The sequence below is a fragment of the Heliconius melpomene genome, chromosome 6, assembly GCF_056956725.1.
Source record: "Heliconius melpomene rosina isolate 202511_hmr_F chromosome 6, ASM5695672v1, whole genome shotgun sequence".
Taxonomy (NCBI): domain Eukaryota; kingdom Metazoa; phylum Arthropoda; class Insecta; order Lepidoptera; family Nymphalidae; genus Heliconius; species Heliconius melpomene.
Window position 1 is genome coordinate 4,302,001 of NC_140394.1, and position 26,213 is coordinate 4,328,213.

Consider the following 26,213-nt stretch of genomic DNA (forward strand, 5'->3'; position numbering starts at 1 on the left):
AACCTAAAATGATTATTTATCATAACATATTTTTCAGCGAGGTAAAAATGGAGCACAGAGACTACACCGTATGTAAATTTTTATATAAAATATCATATAAACTATCTACGTGAAAACTTATATGAATTTTAAGCTAGATTTTTCAAAAGATTTTCTTTTATAACAAGTTTTATTAATATTTTTCAAAATTTTATTAAATTTTATGTAAGTACTTATTTTAATGTTGCGCTGTTAAATATGCCATTTCATAATATTAGTATTTATAATTTTTATCACTATTCTGCTGTTTCTAATACATATTTTTAACTTAACTGGGAGTTTGACAAACTAGTGTTAGGACACTCCGTTCCCCACATTTCGCCAAAGTTTTCGAGGCATGGTGTGTTGAGTAAATGGAAAATATCCCAAAAATACACAAAAAATAAAGAAACAAAATCGTATACTATGCACCTACATTTCCTCTCTGCCTTTATGTGAACTTTTGAAATGTTCAACTATTACCACTAGAAAACGTGAGGATTAACATTTATCGTTTTAACGAATGAATGCAAATTTTGGCATAAAACATGGCTCTTTCTTTAATTCGTTAGGGAAATATGGAATAGGACCGTATTTACGTGTCGTCGAATTTTTGAGTGCCTCATGTGAGTCTGGGCGCATTTCTGTGGTGTCGTCAGCAAAAAAGAAAGTCATTTATGTACGGCGCAATTTTGATGCTGACGCTTTTTCAGCTTCGTCGCTTCTGTTCATCTGTAAAAGTTAATTAATTGTAGAAAGGTCTTAAAAGCAACAAATTTACAAGCATATATTTTTCTTTATAAAAAACGTTACAAAATGAAAAAAATAATCACAACAATATATTCTACAGTGTGGTGTGTACACTATATAAGTTTAGACAACTTTCATTAAGAAGCTATATTTTTTTGCTTCACGCTGTATCCCGCATGTAGCAGGGTAGGCAGAGAGCTCTCCACTTTACGCCGAATTGTGGAGGCATTACGTGTTGAGTGGAAACTCAACGCCACGTTTTATATTGCATTTTCTTAAGTGAAAATCGAACCCACAACCCATCTCGTTTAAAATCACACGCTTGTGCCGTGCACCAGCCTACCCTGAATTTTGTATGTGACAATATCACTTAATAAACAGATTATGCAAAAGGAAGACAGGCTATAGAAGCCCGAACCATTCAAGGCGTGCAGACGGGCGATGAATTTTTGAGAGGCCTTGACGACGTGTGCCGAGAACTACTGAAAGCTTTTTTTTTTTAGAAAAGGAATCGGCGTTGCACAGATAATGAACCAGACAGACGACGTGTTTTCATGTACAAGATGCAGGTTTTTTGACGTTTCTATGCCTCATTATGCGCGGACTGTTCCTCCATTTGCCCATTTTTTAGCGTCTGAGGTATTGTGTGGTTTACAAAATGTAGGAGAAAATTCTAAATATAATTTTTAACGTACATATAAATGTACGTATGTGATTAGTATTTAATTGATGTAGCTTCACGCTGTTTGCGGGATACGTTTAGCAGGGTAGGAGGCGCTTAGTGTTCAGACACTTTCTCTCCATTTTCCGCTGAATTCTGTAGGCATTGCTTGTTGAATAACGTTCAAAATCAACGCTATTATCATTTCTTCGAATGGGAATCGAAATCACAACCTATATCGCCTCGTCAGTATAACGTTAACTTATGATATATGAATAATTTTCAATTAGAGTATATTAGGCCTCAAACATAAATATCAGAGGCATCTGTACATCCAATTTAATACGCAAGCCTAAGATACACAAAACAAGGTCCCTTTCATTATAATCTGTGTTTATGTTTATCTGTAAAGCCACGTGAAATTAATTACGGGGTTAAAAGCGAAATTAACTGGAATATGAATACCCTTTAGGGTTGCAATTGGAATGTAAAATGTGAATTTTAAGGAATTAAATTAAATAGAACTTAATTAATATGATATTTCACGCTTTAATTGGTTTTAAACTTAAACTTTGTTTCTTTGAACGCGCTAATCTCCAGAAGAAGAAGTAAATATGATATCTAAAATTATTATATCAATGTATCGTCGTGGATTTTAATAAAAGTGTCCGAAAGAACTTAATAGTTTAACTTTCTGATTAATTTGTTTAATTTGTCCTTACACTAGTATTAAAAGACACTCACAACCAAATACCCATACTTACATGTCAACATAATTAGAGAGCGGTCCAAGGTCTGCCGGCCTGGTATGAAAATGACACAAGTTTAAATCTCTCTTGGATCTAAGCCAGCGGTTCCTTATGAGCGCTATAATTTGGACATCCCAACCCTGTAGGCAAAGTATAAGTTACATAACAAAATAGTCCCCCTGGAATTACCTACGAGATCTTAATTATATAGGTCAAATTTTGCCGATTTTGCGTACATTTACAGTTTATTTAAATCAAGATGAATTTTATGCATATCTTTTTCGATTTTAATCTACGACAAAAACAGAGAGGTGCTATGTGTATCTGTATGTCTATCTGCGGTATTGTAGCTACCAAACAGAAAAAACAATTTCAGTGCAGTTTTTCTTAATTTATGGGACAATTTTGAATGCTACAATGAAACAATTTTGATTTTGTTTTATTTATTCGAAAAGTGACGAATAACTAAAGAAAAAAATATATTAAAATAATTGTATAAGATGAAAAAAGGTACGGACCATAAGTATGTAGTGTTAGTAAGAATTAAATAAAAAAAAAGTTTATCACCAATTTTCTAGTTGTTTATTTACTTTTCAGAGCTATATTTTAAAGATATCTTTTAAATTGTACAGCTATTGCTTTTTATATATTATCGAAAATAAAAGTATTAAAGTATGCATACCAAAAGACAGTAAAAAATTTACAATCTCATTATTTTATTTTTCTAATTTATAATTTATTTTATTGTTCTAATAACAAAGCCGATAAAGTTAGCTTCAAACTATAAAAACCATATACAATAAAACCATTTAATATAAAACATATAAATATCTAAAGAGATAAAGAAGCAATGTACGCGGAAACTCCACCTAATTCTTGATTAATACCATCACTTTGTTATATAATTGAGTATAAGCTCACAAAATCTTATTAAATTTGCGAGTTAACAGTTTCTTTGTTTATTCAACGCCCTGCGGTAACCCGATTACGGAGTTTACATTATTTATTATGCAGTTTATTCGGTACAATTATGTGGATGGCGGTAAGTTTTAGTGAATTTAACTATTGTCTTTGTACTTACTATTGAGTTAATTCAAATTGGTTTTATTAGTGGTTAGGTGAGATTAGTATATAATTATATCATACAAAATTATATATTCAACAAAGTAATTTTATAATATTTACTTTTACTTAATACGTACGAATATTTAAAAAAGTACTAACATGATTTGAATTCAAAATTACCTATACGTGTAAATTTTACCATAAATTCATACCTATTTAGAATTTTTTGTTGAATTTCATGAGCAGCTTTTGATCATATTGAAATTAATGAACACAAGTAAATATTCCAAGATCCAGATTTTATTAATTATTTACATAACACAACCAATACCTACTTACTATTTATTCAAACGAAAACATAATGAAAATGTAACAAACAGAAAGCGTTATTGTTATTTTCATGAATATGTGTAGCGTTGCCATTTCATACAGTACAGAATGTGTTTCCATTCAAGTTCATCATTTATTTAAAAATACGGAGTCTAGTGGACTTTCTTGAGTAATTCACTAGGGAACAAAGACCTGGGAGCTGGGAAGGCTTAAAATCCTTGTTGCCCAAAAAAAGTCGACGACAGCGCATATGAGAATGGGGTAATAGCTGTGCATGAAGACTTAAATCCATTGTCCTTTGATATACAGCGTATCATGTTACAAGACTGTCTAGAACTTGCATCCAGATGCGCTATTCTAAATACTTCAGACGTATTCTGGTTCTTTTTTGTGTAAGATTTTTTTGTGTTTCTTAATAAATATTATAAGATAGTACTGGAAAGGGCAGCTACTTAAGAAATGTTGAAGGTATTCGTAAATATCAAATTTTATGATGGTTTGTTGGACTGTCGAAAAAAACTAAGCATTTAATATTTTTTAATTATTTTCTTATACATTCAACATGTCAGTTATGTCAAATATTTACAATTATCACATGGAACTTAAAACGAAGTTCATGCCTACTATTTATTGAAAACCAACTATATAGTATAGCATAAGTGTAGGCAGAGGGAGTCTGATGTTAAGGATACTCCGCTACCTACTTTCCGCCGAATCCTGCAGATAACGAAATATTTTATTTTCTCGAATGGCAAACGAACAATCCCTCCATCGAAATTCGAGCAGTAAGTTACCTAAGACATGCCCCAAAATACTCTTACTCTTATTTTATATGCAAAATCAGAATTAGTTCCTGGCCCTATTTTTTAAACAACCACTAAACATATATTGGTAATTCGAACAAAAAAGGAATCTAGAATTTCAACACACAAACATCACCCGCAACAGACGGCACTTGACACGTCCCGTGACATAAAGAAATAAAAAAAAATCTAAATAAATATCCTCTAACATTTTTTAACTCCATTCCAGAATAATGCTCCGGCTACTCAGTATCCGAGAACCCACTAATGTCACGTGGAATAAGACTAAAACATGGATATTAAGATGAGAGCCTTTAAAGGGTTTGCATCCGAAAAGAGTAGACGATTGCTCTCGACGTTACTTACTTTATAATGTTGCTTACGACATTCGCTAAGTATTCATAATATAGTCTACGGCAGCTGTACTGGAAGGAATAAGTGTGTTTTTGGATAGAAAGTTTTGTGTTGAAAATATTTTTATTATATTTAAATACATTCCTCATGTTATTATCGTACTGGAATTTTTGCTGAATGCTGTAGTTAGTATTTTTTTTATTATAAATCATAATAACATGGCTGAGATTTTTGTAATTTAAAATGTTTTATAAACTTTTCAAATTGACATAATAGTGTTTGCGAAGCTTGATTGTCTGTCTGGTTATTTTGCGAGGGCTTAAAAATATTTTAATTAAATCTTATTTTCCATTGGGCATAAACCTTCTTGGAAAAACAAAAATCCTACTTAAAATTTTAATAATATAAATGCCTAATGATGCCTTTATGACATAAATTTAATTACATCTAAGAATTGTGAGACGAAGTAGAAAAGTTCTTTAATTTAAAATAGAAAATATACGGTATCTTTTCTTTGAACAACGAAATAAGAAATATTTCGCTGAATTATATTAGCTAATATTATTCTCGTATCCTATAAAAGTTATAATATTACTACGAAATGTATAAAACTAAGAATAAAAGGCTTCCATAGTATTTGTTTTAGTTAAACAAACTTTATAAAACAAATACGTATAACTCTGTAAACTGTGGAGATAGTGAAATGTAAGGGAACCGTAAAATTCCCCAATGGCTTCCAGGCCAGTTCCATCCACTGTTTCTTTAAACGCTTTCAATAAAAATGCAAATGTACTGTCTACGGCTGTCCGCGAATTGACTAACAAACTACTTATTTCTCCTCGGGAATATCTTATATTTGTGGTTTTGGTTTTACTTACGTGTATTTAATATTTTATTTAATCTGTAAATATTAGTAGAGAAACTATAGATAATTAAAGGGGAAAAAAATACAAAAAGCATAGATCTAACTCTTTTTTTTGAATACGAATTATACGGAAATTAAATAAAAATAGGGCTTTTCTTCCATTTTTGCCATTAATATATAATGTAAGTTACATACCACCGTTAATACTACCAGAATTAAATTGAATGCTTCTTAGTAACTACACCACTCTGTACTACTAGATCATTTTTGCAATGCCTTGAATACCCTTCTATATTCCTATCAGTTTTAGTATCTTATCTAAAAAGATGCTTAAAGTGGAAATTATATACACACTTTACTTAAGCCAGTAATAAAGACTTGCAAAATAAAATAACATTTTAAAGTTTGAAGCGAGAGTATCTTGAATAAACCGACCAACCAGTCTGTAAAACGATTTCAGCAAACAGTACGAGTATATGAACGAATGCTTATTCAGCATGAAATAGAAGTTTTATTTAATATTGGATAATCGCTTAGAGACGTCTTAGCTCAATCGTTACTTTAAAGAAATTGTCAGTATAAATATTTATGATATCCTTATTTTACTCTCTTCCTTATAACATTTGTTATATTTTATAAGATTTAAATAATACTTACTTGTTTTATTTTTAGCTTTATTCTGCATATAGTAGGGTAGGAAGAGGCAGAAAATAAAATTAAGACACTCTGTCTTTAGCTGCAGCAGAATTGGAGACCCTGCTTGTTGAGTTACCTTGTGTCCTTGAGCGAAGGATGGAGCGAGGATGAGTGAAGATCGAACCTACCACCAACATTATATGTAGTTATTTATTTTTTGCTTTATTTTACATTTAAACTGTTTCTCTTATTGTCTATGGTCATTTACTTAAATCAGCGTCACGCTGTATCCCGTATCCAGCAGAGTAGACAGAGGGAACCTAGTGTTTAGATACTCCGTTCCCCACTTTCCGCCAAATTTTTCGAAGCATTGTGTGTAGAGTGGCGGATGTCTACGCCGGGATTTTTTGCCAGAGCGAAGAAATTAAAATATTCATAAATCATAATTCATTCCCTCGAGTGGAAATTGAACCCATAACCGTCGCGTTACAGTCACACCTTTGTGTCCCTGGGGCACGACGGCCGGCTTAAAGTTGATAAGACAATAAAACTTGAAACTAATGTAGTAACTTCTTATTATCATCATTTTAACGTATAAATATGTATATCTGTATACATTTGTATGTATAAAAGGATGTGCGACGAGCCCAAACTAAAAAGGTCTACTTAATGCTATTGTGAAGTTCTGTCGGTCGCATAAGGTTAAGTGCGGTAGTAAAATTAGTCCTTTTAGCAATGTTACTTATATAGATATGGCTACCTATGTATATTTCAATGTTAATAGTTAAATATAATATATTTAAAATTCAATTAAATTATATAGAAAACTTTTAAAATCATTTTGTATTAAATGTCTATAAGGTTAGAAAAAGAGAAATTAAAAGAGCGGCGTTAAATGCCGTCACTCAACACACAATGTCTCAAAATTGGGCAAAAAGCAGAGCATTATGAAAGTCGTTTTTTTTTGCTTATTTTCTGTTGCCCCTGCCATATGCTGGTTAATATTTTATACGAAAAAAAAAATGTAACCCCCAACCCTTTACTATAGTGTAAATAAAAACATAATAAATATAAAAAATTACATATAAAAATTTTCAGTTTTATGAACAGTATACAATTTTTACTTTTATCAAATTTTAAATAAAACCATGTAAATATTGAATGTTCTCCAGACAGGTTTTCCGTTATGATTAAGATAAACGATCTCATAAGGGGCCATAAATACATCATATGCATTTGTTGTATACGTTGGTTCTTTATAATTTAGTGTTAAAAGTGAAAAACGTGACTCTAACTAAAAATTATTTATTGAGCATCGTGGTAAAGTGGAAACGCTTTTAGTGGGAACTGAAGGCGCAGGTTCGAATCCTATTGTAAATTTATGTCATTTATATATAATTTATATATATTATATGTTATTTACATATAATACATATATACATAAAGTATACGTTTTTAAGTTTCTATTTAGTGCAACGACTTACCATTATTTTTAAAAATTGTAATAAGTAATAGTGGGATTGTTAGTTGTAAGTTATTAGATGGTCCATCCATAGGTTCTTACCTATAAAAGTGATTTACATTGGAAAAATAATTTCAAATACATAAAATATTTCCGTTCAACAAATAACTATTAACGTCAAACAATTCGACGAAAAAAATTCGACGTTCAGTTCTGAAATTAAATATAAAGATTTTATTTGGACAGCTCGCTCAAGAGTGAATTTGGTAGCTGAAGATGGATGAAAAATGATCCTTGAAAATAAAAAGAGATCTCCTTTGATTACTATTATACTATAAGATTTTCACTACAGAAACAGAATTAAAAGATAAAGACAAAAATAATGAGTCAATATTTTCACAAATTCAATAGCTTTCTCTATAATAATTCAATGTAATAATAGTGTTCGTGTAAAATTAAATATAAAATTGGACCTCCTAATGAATATTAATGGTATATCATGTAAGCCGCGACGTGGGCCTCTCCAGCCCTATATAAATCACGCTGTGCCTTAAGTATCATCGTTTTGTATCTCTTTTGTACATATTTTCCAAGAGATAGCGCTAAGCCTCCAGGGGATGATTCCACCAGTTAAATAAACGGTTTACTGGCGCCGCTAAGATTAGTCGCGGAATGCACGTTACGCTTAACTGAGCGTTTTTTTGCTTATCCGTATTGATAAACGGTGTTTTCCTTAATCTGAGAAACAAGACATTAAATTGTTAGATTACTTTCATACAAATCAGATAAGTGCGAGTCGGACGCACCCACTGAGGCTTCCGTAACAATTTCAGGATAGTAAGTTAAATTAAATTTGCATTAAAACAAAATGAGTGCATATGCCCATATGCACTCATTTTGTTTGTAATAAATAACTACAAATATAAGTTGTAATACATTTTTAACTTTTCGGAATTCTCCCTTTATTTCGAATGTTAATTCTCACTTCGTGTCAAATTTCATAACTGTAGGTCAACGGGAGTATCCTATAAGTTTCAATTACGTGGTAAATTTCATACAAAATGCATTGTTTTGTACTTACACGGACTATAGACCAAAATATTTAATATAAATTTCTAGATATCTTTTGAGGAACGGAACCCTAAAAATGCAACAAATTCAATATAGAATTTCATATATATCAATTTCCTTGTAGCAAGTGCACTCGTATTGAGTCACTGTTATTTAGTCTATAAATTATTAAGTTAACGATGAGTCTCTCGTTATTGCGCAGAACCCTCCACGTTTCCAGAAAATAACATTTTCTCCTTAATTACTGTCTGACTATAGCTCACTAATTGCTTAAGTTCTAGGATCTTTTGGCCTCACGGCTAAGTGTCCAAGTATCTTCGGAGTAAAAATTTCTTGAGATCGTTTTGAACTTCCGTGGCTTAATAATTTCTGGATATTATTTGAGTGGACTTTAATAAGTAGGTGTAATGAACGTTTAATTATGCACTGATATTTTTTTTAGTTTCTTAATATAATATTTTATTTTCGTTTTTAGTATAATTGAATCAATAAAGATTGTATTAAATAGAATTAATTTTCAATGCTAATCCGTGGTGCGTATATCCTATCCTATCCGTAAATTACCTGTTTTATATCTCTAACAACTAAGCTCTACGCTGAGATTAGGATATAGCGTTGTCTTACTCGAATATTATAACTTTTCTTATTAGCATAGACAGGTATGTGTATTTTAATGTTTTTCTTTGTTTCAACCCGCAGGAAGGGGAAACCTAGTGTCAAGACACTCCGTTCCCTAGTTTCCACTCAATTTTTTAATTGTTATCAAATTTTGAAATGAACCAAATGGATTATTTTCTCATATATAATGTATATTTCCAAAATATACATTCAATGTCGATTAAAAAAATGTGGACGAAATATGTACGAGTTTACTCCGAGTTTATTCATTCATAAAAATAAATGAACGTAATAGATACTGACTTCTCCAGTAACAATGAATTAAAAACTTCCAGCAAATAATGTTTCATAGTTGCTTAAATGTGCAGTAAGAAAATAAAAGCGAAAAATAAAATTAAAGTGGAAAGGAGCTATAAATTTCATTTTAGTTCTACGAACATTCATTTATAAATTGCAGTAGAGATTCAGCGAGTTACGCATCCAAAGGACGCCCAAGCGGGGGTGATGTAAAGCGTGAAAAAATACGGCGAAGAGAAAGGGTGCAGGGATGAAAGGAACCGCGTGTCCTAGAAGCATAACGGACCAGATGTTTAACATTTTATGCGCAGTCCCGTTGCCTTATTTCACTTGCAGCTAGCTCGTTGTTGGTATGTTTTTTTTCAGTTATTTTTCAGTTGCATGTTGACCTTTTAACACGTTTTGATTTTTTATTTTGTTTCTTTTTAGCTTTTAATAACGAACTGTCATTGAATGTGAGTGATTCTTGTCGATTGAGGTAAATATTTATTAGTTCTTTCAATTCAATTTGTCCTTATTAAATTTTACTTCCCAGCTGTACCCATTAAAAAGTTAAAAATGATTTTCTTAAAATTTATATCCTTAGTTAACTGTAAGTGATAGCGGCAAATAACTAAAGGCGAGATCGTTATAACTTGGAAGGCGACCAAATGTCCTCCAGCAACTAGTGTCATATATACTATCAGTTGAACAAAGATTTTAAAGTTTAGAAATCGTGTCGTTTATTGGATAAGACCGGTCGGTATATGAGACTGTCGATGAGTATAAAGGATCCTCGACCCGGAGCCGTAAAATGTTCTCATAAAAATGCAAATCTTTCCACAACGTATTGCCATCGGTCGGGACGCAGTCGGGGAGCGACGTCTCAACTTTTGCGGGACTTGCTCTTTCGTTGAATTAAAATACTTTTTAAGACAGTGTCATTTGTTTGAACTTATTACGTGAGTTACAGTTTCAAGTTGTTTTCTTTGTTGTATAATAATCCTATTATATTAATCCTATTGACTTTTTTTGGCAGTGATTTAATATTGAATTCTGTTCTGTGTTTCTGCTGTTCTGTCTGTAACAAATGTTGGCATTTAAAAGAGTGGCCATGAGTTTCTTTGCCTGTATCTTCTCATGAGCTCAACGATTTGAACGGGCTTTTTTGAAGTCAAAATTGCACATTTTTTTTTTGGTTATTTTTGTTTTGCATTTTTTTTCTACTTTATGACATGTCCAAGTAAATGTTAAGCATTTTTATGGAATAAAGATATTTTGACTTTGACTTGACTTTGACTTTGTTCATATTGACAGCAAAATTTTTATCTAGCGGCACAGCAGTACCTAAGCCGAATTGAGCGCGAAGCAAAACACTTCTGTACTATCCATTTCTAAGACTATTTTGGCGGGTTCGAGCCCCTATCTAAGAAGCTCTATTATAGATTTAGAGCTTTTAAATTATTGTTTTTAGTGAGTTATAAGCACCCACCAGAACCACAAAGTTTTAAAAATATTATTATAATTTAGAAATCGTTTGAAGACTTTAACGTAGCGGGATTTGAACCCATACCTCTTGGAACTCGTCCGATTTAAACTCATGCTTCTTTGAAAATTAATATTTCATAGAGGTCAATAGAAACTAATTTACTAACTTTCTAATGGAAACTAAGTTATAGACATATCACTTGGAAACGATAGTAGGTCAGCATTAGGTAGTTAGTATTATCCCTTAGTTTATATAAAATTAAAGTATATATGGATACATACATAAAGCATTATTTTTATCAGCTTCACGCTGTATCCTGCACTTAGCAGGCACAGGAAACATAGTGTTAGGACACTCCGTTCCCTATTTTTTATTCTCATTTTTTATGTTTACGAAAACTGTAATTTTATTAACAAAATATTAATAATTTTCATCAGTTCAAATTCAGCGATGGTTGTGGATTCATTTCCACGTTTCATAATAAAATTGCAACATAATAAAATGAAATAATAAGTAACAGATCTTTGCCAAGCATAAAAAAGAAAATTGAAAAAAAATAAAATTAAAATCATTTATAAGTAAAATGACACGAAATTTAATTTTATAGCGTTATAATTTTTAAAATTAATCTTAAAATGAATCTACCCCGTCATTATTGAAATATGTATAATAATAATAATTAAAAATGATTTAAACTCTTCAAAAAAAGCTTTTTGCAGTAATGGACGATTATTACACCAAAATTTTCATGATTTCCCAGTACTATAAAACGTAATTTCGAGCTTCGGAAAAACAAGTTAATTTAAATAATAAAGTTTTATTATTCGATTCTAGCTAAGTTTTGCTAAGAATCGATTACTCGCCGAGTTCAATTAAGTTTTTATGGCATCATTCGCGAGTACGAGCTCGTAAAGATAATTGACAACAAACAAACACCCAAATGAAATGGGATAAGTAGTTATCGCGCTTTCATTATGCCATAAAAGTTCTGAATAAGCTTCTTATATTCATTAATTCTTGGATAACTCTATTAACATATTTTAGCTTATTCATTAGCAACAGCACCTTTAATAAATAACTATTGCTGCTCTCGTTTCTATCTAACCCATTTATCTTGAATATAAATAAAAGTGTAAAAGTGAGTTTGTATAAGACCACAAAGCTCTAAAAGCTTTTTACCAGTTGGTAAGATTTTGACCTAAATAAAATTTTATATCTAGAACGTTTTTACATTATCTGTTTGCTAGACCTCGCCACTAGTTAGGGCGACAATCGCCAGGTTAATTTATTATAATAAAATTCTTTTTCTTAACGCAAAATAAAGGAGGATGTGAAAATCGCTAGCGTCTCTCTACCTACTTATATCTGAAATAAGAGTGGGTAAGAAATTTCAAAAATTAAGTGGTAAAATCTGGAAGTATTCTTATATTACCTTAAAATATAAAGAGGGATCTCTTATAGGATCACTTTGTGGTCCGTCTGTATGCTTGTCCGTCCGTCTATCAAGATCTTAAGATCGCGTGGAATTATGAAACACAATTTTCAAGCACAATTCATAGAATTAAGCTTCTATGTCAAATTGCAGCATAAACAAAGCCTTTGAGCAGCAATTGAGAATTTAAAATACTAATAAAGGAAAAAAAAAACAGAACTGCACCTAAAAATTTAATTTAGAAAAAAACAATTTTATTTTATTTTTTGATATTTCGATTCTACTCGCAAGTATTCATGCAAATTGCAATCAATGCAAATTTAAAAAACTTTGTTTAACAAAAACAATAAAATTCTGTTTTATTCTCAATTTCTATATCTGTGGCCAAATACTCATTGTTTTGATGAAATACGAACAGACAGTACAAATTGATAGTTGATTTCTAAAACCGTTAATGAAAATGTACTACAGTATTGCAATAGCATAATACCAATACAGCTTACTCGTCGAATCGTTCAGCTCGTCACCAGCTCGATCGTCCCAATTACGATGACGCCAAATATCACTTCAACGCTTTTGTTCAAAACTGTGCACGCTAGCAATTGCACGTTCATTTTTTATTTCCAACGAATAAGAAAATTCAAGATAAAATACGAGTTTAGGTACGACGCGGCGACGCGACGTGCAATACACGACAGCTGCTTTATTTATGTCCTCAATATTTTACAAAACCATAAAACTTTGCCTTGAAAATAAGGAACGTTTTATCTTAATAGATTTTTAAATTTTCATTTTGGTGGAAACCCCTGTTCTGTTCATTGTGGCACCTTTTTATATGAGAGTGATAATTCACTGTTACATTTAATATATTGACGTCAAAAAACTGCTTTTTAATTAATTCAATGAAGTATATCACAATAGTATTTTCTTTAATTAAAATAAAAAAGGACTCGAGCCTTTCTATAACTTGGTACGTGCATTCGTCAGTCGTGGCGCAGAAGCACAAAGTGTGTCTGTAAACGTGGCTGGTCGTGGGTTCGATCCCCACTATAAGAAATTAAATATTTATTTAAATGTATATTTCCATTTCTTCCTTCTGGTTTCAAGGCAAATCGTGGCATAGAGTTCAGCTCGGAATATAGTAAAGAATACAAAACAGTTCTCGAAAGTCAGTCTCGAAAAATAAAATTATTTTCATATTAATTTTCAATTAGCTTATTTTTTATGTTTTTGTTAATTTCTTTTAATTTATTTACAACCTCGTATACAAATAGTATTTAAAAAAACACCTTTCAAAATAATAGTTGTTTTACTAATGAATAAAGAGGAGAGGAATTTTCAGCAGCTACGTGTGAAATTTAAGGCGTACGGGCGTTCGTAATTTTCTCCACCGCGGCGTAATTGTGGTCGGACAGTTAATACCTATCGCAAAGTTTTTGTAAGGACTCGGCGCTCGGCCATATAATGAAAATAGACTTTCTAACTAATTTTCATCGAAGTTCATGTAATTCACAGGTTTCTTTTATATATCTACACATATATACGTCGTTTCATACAATATCATACAATATTTTTTGTTAATATACATCTTACTAATATTTTTGCAGAGAATATACATATATTTTATTCTAAAAATATATTTACTATCACATACTCTTAAAAAAAAGGTTTTGAAATGATAAAACTGACAATACTATTATGTTATATTATCACAAAACTAATGTGTGAATAATGGAGAACCTTCATTCAATAAGGGTCGTCTTTTGTAAGCGTGTGCCCGGAAAATAGACATACACCCTTTTTCAGATTAAATTATGGTTCATATTTTTAGAAGCTGTATGACGATGGCTTTTAAGGTAAATATTTTCACCTATAATTTTAGTCAACTTGTTTTTGTTTAAAGATATGTCTTGAGATAAGTTATTTATAAAAAAAATATAGTCTTGTATATTCTTGTGCAATCTTTATGTATTTAATTGCCTAATAAAAATTAAGACACTCCGTATCCAATTGTTTGCCAATTCTCGACATGTTTCTTGCTAATAAAAATTAAGACGAGGTGGAGCGAAGAAATTAAAGTTCTAAATAATTCAATCCCCCGAGGGAGAATCGAACCCACAATCATCGCGTTTATAATTATATGATATGCTACTGTACTACTACCTCTTCGCATCTTATTATACGATCTTTATCTCATTTGAGAATTACATCTTCGTCTCATACCTTTGTGCTCATCTACTTATTAAAATGTCAACAGCTATGCTCTTTTTAGCTCTGAAACGAACTCATTATAAAGTGCAAACCTTCAAACAGTTTCTCTAATAATTTCCGTTGTGAGAGACTAAAACAAAGCTATATAAATATTATTTCAAATTCATTAAAATATTCTTAAGACGTTGGGTAAATAAGCAAAAAATATGTTTTCAAAGGGATAAGAGATGCTATTGTTTCTAAGCACACCTATAACGTAGAAAATTTTATATATATACGATTACATATATGCCTATATGAAAATATTATATAAAGTTTGGTCTATTATGACGTCGCGAGCTTGTCCAATACTCAACGACGAGAACAAAGTTTGTAACTGATAGGAACATTCAGCGGAATTGGCAATACCGGCCGAGCGGGATTCCAATAGTTCTCAAAAAGGAATTCTCCGGGGAGAAAAATTAGATTTGTGAAACTGAAACGTGCCTCCCTCGCTGAGAGCTTAAGAAATACAGATGAGCTTAAGTTACGGATGAGGAGCGGTAAGAAGATAATATGAATAGCGCTCGTCTCGCCCTCCCTCTTATATGTGTTGGCTATCATTGAAATAGATAAAGAAAAAATGTTTCTATTTAAATGTTGTTCGTAAACTATTTTTTTATCTATATTTATTTAATGAGAAATAAGTGGTGGAACAGGTGGTGTGACTGGTGAAATGAAATATTTAATATTTTCATTGCCACCCTCTGGTAACGAAGCAGAAGAAGAAGAAGAAGTGTTGCTTGAATTCCACCTTTCAAAATACAATACCATATATTCAGAATTCGGTGGAAAGTGGGATACTCGTTGTCTTTTAAGCAGGTTTTCTCTACTTACTCCTCTACATGCGCGATACAGCGTGAAACATAGAGTTAGTAAGCCGAGAAAAGGAAAAAAATACCGAGAAAAATGAATAATTCTATTAAATATTCGTCTATCACGAAAATATTTATTGACATAAGTAATTATCACACCATTACACCGAGACAACAATCCTCCATAACTAATACAACAAGTACCTACGAGTACATTCAAAGAAAAAATATAGATTCGTGGCGGAGCTCCAACAAAGATAAACTAGATGAGGATTTTGGTAAATTAACACCTGATCCAATTATGTTAATCTCAGCACGTGTGCTCTACAGAGATTTGCTCTACGTGCGTAATCTCCAGTAATTACTGCGCAGTCTCTTTGAGCTATCTGTTCTGGTTAACGCTGGTGATGCTTCAGCTTCTGTCGTTAGAGCGGTCGTGGTGATTGGGAGCTAATTGCTTGGTGCTTTTGACTTTTGAGTGAAACGATTTTTTTTAATGGTTCTAAGAAGATTTGGAATGGTTTTTTTGTTGTTTTGTGAATTTCAGTCGCTGTGGTATTGATAAGATATTTATACTGTATAGAATTCATTATAATTAATAAAGTATGGTAAATTTGATACTTTACGAAGTCGTTGTAGTGTAGGGGCACACGATTGTGACTGTAACGCGATGGTTGCAAGTTCGATTCCCACTCAGGGAAATTAATTATTATTTATTAATATTTTTTATTTCTCGCTTTGGTACCAAGGCAAAAACACGGCGCTGGCCTCCGGTACTCAACACGCAATTTCTCGAAAATTCGACGGAAAGTGGGGAACGAATTTTCTTAACACTAGGATCCCTCTGCCTCTCCTGCTAAATGCGGGATACAGCGTGAAGTTGAGTATAAAGTATTTGGGAAAAGTTTCTATAATTATTAAATGATCGCAATATCTAAAATGCCTTCATATGTATGTAGGTATGTTGTGACACGTCACAATGATTTCGAGCTGATAAATATTTGAAATAGCTAAACCGCGATTCTCGTAGCAACGAAATGAAATTCATGAATAGTTTCTATATTCATGATTTACTAACCACGTTACATTAATACTTTCATAAAAAATATTTTACCCACAATTTATTTCATGTTCCATAATCGATTTCTTTTTAAATGCAAACTTCCAACGTAAAACTAAAATTATAGTTCTCAATATTTCTTAAATTCTTTGCTACGGCTATTGTGACAATACCTTTTAAAGCGACTGTGAAAACACGTGTTGTTCAATACAAAAGAGCTTAAAACGTTCTATGTTTTTTTAAATGCTCTTTTTCTTAGGTATTGTAAACTCCCTTTTAGCAAGAAGTCCGGTACAGGTAGAGCCTAAAACAATGCCGAGGTAGGTAAGCGTTTTGGTTACGGGCAGTGGATAACGAAAACGAAAAGCAAGAAACGTGGCAATGTAAATTCACCTTTGAACCGGTATAATGGAAAATTCAAGCAACCACTTGGAAAGCCTTTTGATCTTAAGAATTTTACTAAAATGCCTTCTTAGAGGATGTTGAACGAGCGGTTATAAGTTTAGCAAGTGTTTCTTGAGTTTGGAAGCAACTTGTAAATATTTAAGGTTATAAAATAATTTCAATTATTAAAACCAATAACATTTCTATCGATATATCTTAAAAACACCAAAATTCTTGCTGCTGCATGAGAATCTATCCGTATAAAATAGGAAACTTTTTTTATAAATTAAATTTCAAATCTATCTAACGAAATTAAAGTATTGCTGAGAGATGAATCTTATAGAGAAATTGAAAAGTCTGATTGTCAAAAAAAGTTGGATTTCCTTCAAAGAGTTGCATTCGTGAAGTGCTCAGAACTCGCGGTAGCGGTTTGAATTCCCCAACTGTGAAAGGCCATTCACTAAATGCAGCTTTTTTCTTTACCTTTTATACTCGGAAAGACGTAAAGCTCGTTCCTTCTAAGATTCCCTTTTTATGTCTGCAATCATTAATTTTTTTGGTACACTTAAGCCAGCAGAAAAGATTTGACATTATACGTATTAGGAGCTCTCAGCTCGTTACGTGGACGTACTGGACACATTTTATTGTGCTGGATAAAGTAAAAGTAATTTCTGTACTCGTGACGACTTAGTCCTTGAAGCGATCTTTTTATTTTATATGTATTCGTACTTTAAGTCAAAAGTTCTTTCATAATTTTAATTAAGAATATTTAAACTATATAATATTCATATGAATATTTTTTTTTCAGCTTCACTGTGTCCCCGCACTCAGCAGGGTAGGCAGAGGGAACATAGTGTTAAAACATTCCATTTCCCAGTTTTCGCTGAGTTTTGGAGGCTATTCGTGTTGAGTGGCGCTTTTCTTTCCAGACCAAAGCGAGGTCCCACAACCTGCACCACGATTAACCTCTAATTTATTAACTGACACAAATTAAAAAAAATATTTACAATTTTGGCTTTTCTAATAACTTAGAACACCATAAAACACTGACTTCACACAAGACTTCAAATAACAATTCACTACCAAAACTTTCAACCACAAACTTCATACAATAATAATTTATATTGCCCCCACTGTATGATGGGAACCACAAATGGGAACGTAGCTGGCGCGTCGAGATAAAGAAATAATACCGCCGTGTGAAGACATGTTTTATTGCCAGTCGTCGCTGTGGAGTGCGCGAGCTGATTGTATTGTTAATCACGGCGGACGATCACCTCTGGTTAACGAATTTATTTATATTGGTCGAAATGTGGGTAGTTGTTAATTTGTTTGTGCAATAAGGATTTGATTTAGATAGTTTGTAAAATATACATAATTAGTAATATGACGGTTGTGAGTTCGGACCCTTTCAGAGGAATTAATTATTATTTATTAATATTTTCATTTCTTTGCTCTGGTACCATGGTAAAAGAGCGGCGTTGAGTTTCGCCACTCAACACGCTATAGGCGTTGCTAGTGGCATTCGGCTGAAGGTGGGGAACAGAGCGTCTGATGTCAGAGGGAACCTAGTATTTAGGTTGCTGCATCGTGAAGCTAAAAAAAATATTTTTTTGTAAAATAATTTGCGTATAATTTATATACTCAGAAACTGAACAAACAATACTCAGGCGAATACTTCAAATTATTTTACATTCTCCCAATACTGAGTTGAATATATGATATCAGGTAAAATAACTTACATAATTCAAAAACTGAATTATTTTCAAAAATATTTTCTCCATTAATTATTTCAATTTGCAGTTCAAACTTACATCAGTTCAAATTTTTTCGGTGAAATAATTTTCAAATGGAAGTACACATGCTTTTCATTAAAACTCTACCAATGCCAAATTTTTACCTCTCAATCAGTAAATTTAGCACTCCATCACCGTCAATTGGACTTGGAATATCCGCTCTAACGACCACCACCGACCGGACATCGAGTTGATTAGTTAAATATTCGTTTTTTATGACGTTAACACGATCAGTGCTTCGGTTTTTGAAAGCACCAATTAAAAGTTCAATCATTTATGCTCCTTAATTTTTCCCCAAAATTATATAATACAGAAGCATAATTATTGCAATAAAAATGTAGCCATAAAAAAGATATCAGCGCATATACAAACAATTTTATCCTTGTTTAGCTTCACCCATCATATTCATAGGGTAGCCTGGGGGAACCTGGGAACCCAGTGTTAAGACGCTCCGTCACTTTCAGCCGAGGCATTGCATGTTGCATCCTAAGAGAACGTGGAGATGAAAATACTAAATATTTCATTCCCCCAAATGGTAATCGAAGACGCAACCGTGGCGTTTACAATCGCACACTTGTGCGCCAATAGTTTTATCTTTTATATTATTTTGTATTATGAAATAGCCCCAAATATTGTGTTTTCACCATGTTAATTACCGACATAGAGATACCTATATACAATAATAGAATAGTAAACACAAATGTAGCTATGAAATTCTCTAACATTATTGTCTAAGCTCGGCTGCAACGGCCAGTTCTACTTAGGTAACTTAATTAGAATTTCCTCCCAGCCCGCTCGGGCTGCTATGTTCTTAGCTGAAGTATTGGGGCGGCTAGTGCCTCTTCGCAACCGTTGCCAGTGAATATACGAGTATGTATTTTGATAGTTCGAAATTGTGTTGTGTTCGATTACCGGGTGTGAAAACATATTGAATTTAGTACTAATGATTAGAATTTTAGTTTTGTAATTTTTTTTTAAAGTTTTTTTTTAAGTAGTGAATGGAGTATCTTAATACTTAATTCTCCTGTCTACAATAGTAGGTGCAAGATACAGCGTCCATGTGAATAATGCTTTTACTTTATCAAATAATAATATTTAACACCTGTTTACAATTTGTTCAAAGGATCGTTGACACTCTACGAGTAAAGTTCACCATTTCATAGGGCTCTTCCTCACAATAATCGTGTACATTTATTTTAACTGTATTAAATAAGTATTCAAATATCATAGTAGTGTTTATTGTGTAAGCCAAAGACTAAAATAATATTTTTGAGTAGACCGAATTTGTTACACAAATATTAGGACGTGACGTGACGGTAACGACGGTAGATTTTTTTTTTAATTAGTGTTATAAAATTATTGTCAGCTATTACTAAAATAGTGTTAAACAAGATAAGCAAATATACAAAAACATCCTTTGTGTATTAAGTCAACTTTAAATTTTAACAGATTTTCGTATGCATCCAAAATTAATTTAATTTAATACGAACTTAACACGAGCAAGAATGTTGCTTTAAACTAACATATTTGTTCGTTATATTATATTCTCTTAAAGATTGCATACTTGGCTGCTATTTTATTCGACTAGATATAATTGTTTATACAGTAAATACCTTTTCATATAACATTAAATATTTAATCATATAAGTTATATTATTATAGATTTTTTCTGCTTCACGCTGTATCCCGCAATAGCAGGATAGGCAGATAGGCCCCGTTCCGTCACTTTCGATGAAATTTCGAGGTATTGTGTATTAATTGGCGGAACTCAACGCCGCGTTTTGCTTTGATACCAGAGCAAAGAAATGAAAATATTAATAAATTATATTTCATTCTCTTGAAAAGGAATTGAACCCACTACCGTCACGTTTACATGCGCCATGACGGCTTTATAAATTATAGATTTCATACTGATCGCTGTAATAAAATATTATGATCATGTTAAAGAGTTTGTATTGTGAAAGTTAACAGATATAACAAAAAATTAAGTTTTAAAGCATTTTTAAATAACAACTATATATTTTTTAAAAACGACTAGCAGTATTTTTAATCATATTTATTATACGACTTTAATTCTGTTACTGTTTTAATATATAAGTTGAAGCTTATTCTTAAAAAATATATAATAAAGATAATTTAGTTTTATAATAAACATCTTACATTTTATTACTTCATAAGCCACTGCAATAGATCGCCATTTTCTAAGTGCAAAACATTGTAAATTAAAAATTCTTCACGCTGGCCGTATAGCTGACGTTGAGTGAATTAATAATGTACTGGATCCAAGTAGATAAGTTTTCTAATAATACATAACTAGAACATGCAATAAATATTAATAATTAAATAATAAAACTGTTCGTTTGTACACCAATGGTTAAAGGTTCTATCCCCACTAGAAGCAGCTCCAAAATAAAATTGCTTAAATATAGAAATACATACTCGTATATGAGTACATTTATATTGAGAGAAAATATTATCACCAACCATATTTTACGCACATTTTAGCCATATATTAATCAATGCCTTCAGAATTCGGCAGGAAGTGGGGAGCGGAGTGTCTTAACACTAGGCTCACCTACCTACCCTACTACATGCAATAAAGTGTAAAGCTGAAAAAAAAATACAATTTCTATGAAAACCAAATATGAAAGTTACAGAAATAACATTTTTAACACAGTACCATCCATGCAATCGTGACTTTCAGTGCATTCTATACCCCATGTATGACGTCCGCTCCGTCCAGTTACTTTTTCATCCGTCATTTCAGACCCTTTCGATCCTCACCTCACAAATTGAATTTGATCCGTTACACTCGCTCGTTTGTCTCCACATTGATGAATCCCTTTTTTTTATTTTCGGTAACGAAATGTGTACTCAAAGGCATAAACCAGCTTGTGTTTTAAAAACAAGTTCTTTAAATAACTGGAAATAGTTAAGTTTTCTGAATGTTGTATTTGAATTATATCAATAGTTCACTCTTAACACTCATCTCTCTGAAGTGTTTTTGTAGAGAATAGTGTTTTAAAGTTTTTCTTATATTTTGAAGCGTTTTTCATTATTTAGCTGATATTAATGGTGCCCTCAGATGGGATCTAAATTACTCCCTAACAATATACTTTTGAGATTAAAAGGGTGTCTGGAGCCCCCAGCACATGCTAGGGTATGCATGAACAATGTCGGCGGTGTGAAAGACACGTCGTCTTTTAATTTTTATAGCTGTTACTTCAGTTTTATTACTTTCATTGAGCTTGAGCATAAATCGTTAATATTTTTCTTCAGCTTCACGCTGAATCCCGCATGCAGGAGGGTAGGCAGAGGGAACCCAGTCTTACGATATTATGCCACCCACTGTCCGCTGAATTCTGGAGGCATTGAGTGTTGTGTGGCGTAACTCAACGCTGCGAACGCTTTGCCTCGAAACCAGAGCGAAGAAATGAAAATATGAAATATTTCATTTCCTCGAATGGGGAACCAACCTACTACCTGTCGCGTTTCTTGTAATATTCTATGCCCCTGCACCTCGAATGGCTTCATTTTTTAATATGATATATACTATTTTTAATATTATTTTTAAACCATTTATATTATCATTTAATATACCATCTTATTTTAAAGAAACTCAGTGAGCTGTGTCACAGTAATTGCTTTGAGAGCTTCTTGTCTCGAGATCGCAGTTAAGAGTTCAAGGAGCATGAAGTTAGTAACTTGTAAGACCAACTGGCAACTCAACTTATTATGGCCAAACATACAAGTTGCATTCCGCAGTCGGCCTGGCCGATGGAGATAGCGTTATCGTTCGAGCGTACCGTGTAACTTTAATTTGTTGAAATAGTTTCTAGATAATTCCTTGAGGAAGTTTTATGGACAATAATTGTTTTTGAACTAGCTAACTAAGGAAGTTATTGAGACGACAACGGTAAATTTATTAGTCTTTATTCTGTTTTCAAATATGCTATTTGTTTTATTGCTAATAAGTATTTGTTACGGATGTACTTAAATAATAAGCCTTTGATAATAACTTGAAAAATTTGAAAAATAATGTATATTTGGAGTAGCAATGACAAATTGCATTTTTTTGACAAACGTGTGATTGTAACAGCGACAGGTTGTTGGTTCGATCCCATTTGAGGGAATGAAATACGAAATATTTTCATTTCTTGGCTCTGGTAAGCAAGTAGTCAGTTCCGCCCTGAAAGTGGGAAGCGGAGTCCTTAGCACTAGGTTCCCTCTGCCTACACTGCTAAGTGCAGAATGCAGCGCGAAGCTAAAAAAACCTAAATAAAAATATATACATACATTGAACGCATTTCCTGCCATATATCAAAAAGTGGAAATCCATAAATATTGCACCAAGTGAGCGATATATATTAAAAATTCAGAATATTTAGATAGAGATTTTTATAGCATGCAGTTTTACTTTGTTCCAGGCCTACGTTACAGAATCAGAAATTCTTTTGTACAGTGAACAGATAAAATATTTGTTTGTCGAGTGCCTAACAAAAACTTGCAACAAACGTATTACCTTTTTGCCTATTGTGTCACTTTCTGTTTGACAGAATCGATTTGTGCGAATGGTGAGCGCTTTTACGTGGAAAAGAAAATATAACGGAGTATTTGTCGCCGGTACACGCCGCCGGTTCTGATACGTCCAGAGTGGACGCTGTCGCCTACGTTTTAAAAAGAACATGCTATCAATTCTAGTTTTATTTTATAAATAATTTAGAGGGGGCTAGTACAGTAAGCGTCATGATAATGGATTCGATTCCTATTAGGATTCCTATAGGGGAATAAATGTATTCCTCACTCAACACGCGTTGCCTTAGAGTGAGCGAATAGTGTTGACCAGAGTGACTTAACACTAGGTCCCTCTGCCTACACTGCGATGTACGGGGTGGAGTATGGAGCCAAAAAAATATATATAAAACTTATGATTTAAGATCTACTATCTAAAGACCACCACCAAGATTTTTTTTATATATTTGGGCACTAAGAATAAATTCTAATAATTATTTAAAAATATATAATAATAAATATAATAATAAATATATAAAAATAAAAATACATAAAAAGTGGCTATAAATACATAGCATTGGAATACGAATACTGTACAAAGGTTTTTAATTTTTACTTGCAGCCTGAATTATGGCCGTAAATATCACTACAGCTATGAATATTTTATGAACAATCCCTTAGGAAATGTCTCTACGATAAACGTCAGCTTTTAAATGTATAGGTTTATATTTCATTCATTTTTCATATAACATTCTTCTTTTTTTTTTACAAGAAAATCATGGTTTAATAAGGTGTTATAAAAAAGTGTAGATACTATAAACGTTGTTAGTGGGTTCAATTTTACATGTATTTGTTTACAATAATCTTAAAATTAAAAAAACAAAATTGGTATTTTCTAAATAATTTTTTTTTTCTTGTAATGTTTTAAAAGTTTTATAGGATTGTTTCATATAAAAATGTTAACTTTAAATACTCCTTCATTGAATAAAGTTCATGCGGCTTCTTTTCGGTACTGCCCAATGACCTTATAAGGCTTTATAGCATAGAATTTAGGTTCTCAGGATGGCTTTCAAACTATTGGTGTCAAAATACGCGAAACGAATGGCTTTGCGAGATAACACTCATCACTCAAATGTGGGTTCGCCGTCAGAACCATTCGTTCGTACTACTACTCAAAGCTAAAACAGATATTGTTTTAAAAATTGACGACAGAGCAACTATTGCAATATGTTTTCTTTAATTAAGTGTCAGGTGGTTTTACCATTTAGTGAAAAACCTTTTCACTTTTTTTGGAGAACCCCGAACAATTACAGATCGGCACAAACTGCCTCAGTTCGATGGTGCATAAGATAATAATTACTTTGGTTTTGCGACAATGTGGCGTTAAGTTTCGCCACTCAACAACAACAATGCTTCAAAAAATTAGCGTAGCGTCTAACAAAAGCTAATAAAGAATATAAAAATACAGACACACATATATTTAACAACGATCCCTATTATTCCTTTGAGGTAAAGAATATAACATGAACTTTTATTAAAAATATAACAACTTCGCGTGGAAAACAATGGGTTATAATCTAAGGTTATTCCATTTAACTTTTGTACCAGCACTGCGGCAATATACGCAATCTTTATCATTATCATATGTCGTGTTCTTGCAAATGAACAACGCGTATTTGAAATATACTGATGAGCTCTCGTGGCGATTATGTTGCGTTTGTATAGCGGTGTGTATGTCGTTCTAGGTTTTTCAGTTTGTTTTTCTTTTCTCGAATATTTTCCATCATTTTTGGATGAAGAATTTGATTTCATTTATTAATATTGATAAAAAGTACTGATATTAAAAGATATCAATTAATTCCTTTTAAATTCAAATTTATTATTTATTCAAAATTTTTTAATATAAGTTTTTCATAATTTATTTATGGCTTAATAGTTAAAAAACTTTCGAGCAACTCATTACACGATTGCATGAATAACACTCGCATATTCGCAAATACTTGTAGTTCTGAAAAGTAATCGGTATTTTAGTTTAGTGAACGATTTAAAAACGCAACTTTTCCGTTTCCAATATTCAATAGTACGTATTCAGAGGCAGCTCCCGCACATGTTTATCCAATTTGGCGAAGTCTGGAAAGTTGTGAGTTTGCAACACGTGGGCTGCTTAAATTAGAGATTCATATTAATTTAAGGCATGCAGTGACAAGATTTTGCGGGCACGACGCACATTGAGCGTTCTTGTCAGAAGATAACTTCGTAATTTCCAAGTAATGCTGGTAAGGTTTATAATTATGGTTAGTTGTTTGATATTGTAACATGCTGCTAGGCCTGTGTTGTGAAGATATAGTGATATTAGTAGTGATGTGAAATGAATTACATCATTAATTTAATATTGTTATTCTCATAACAAATATAAAAAAGTGTGGAAGAAAATAACTTAAAAGCAGTTAAAATTTATTTACAAATTTTATTGAGGCTACTCATGGCGCAGGGGCGTAAGTGTGTGACTGTGAACGCGACTGGTTGTGGGTTCGATCCCCACTCGAGGAAATTATATTTATTTAAATTTATATTTTCATTTCTTCGCTCTGGTGTCAAGTCAAAGCGTGGCGTTAATTTCCGACAATGAATAGTTCTTTTTGCAACGACCTAATCTTAGGAACTAACAACTTCGAATAAATAAAAATCTGTTTGCGCTTATATTTCAACACGTACATTTCGTACTATTCAATGTAAGTAATAACGTGTGTCATAAAGCCTCTTTGCTATTTCCATTTGTTTTTACGGGTGATTCCGTGGGTAAAAGCTAGTTGTAAT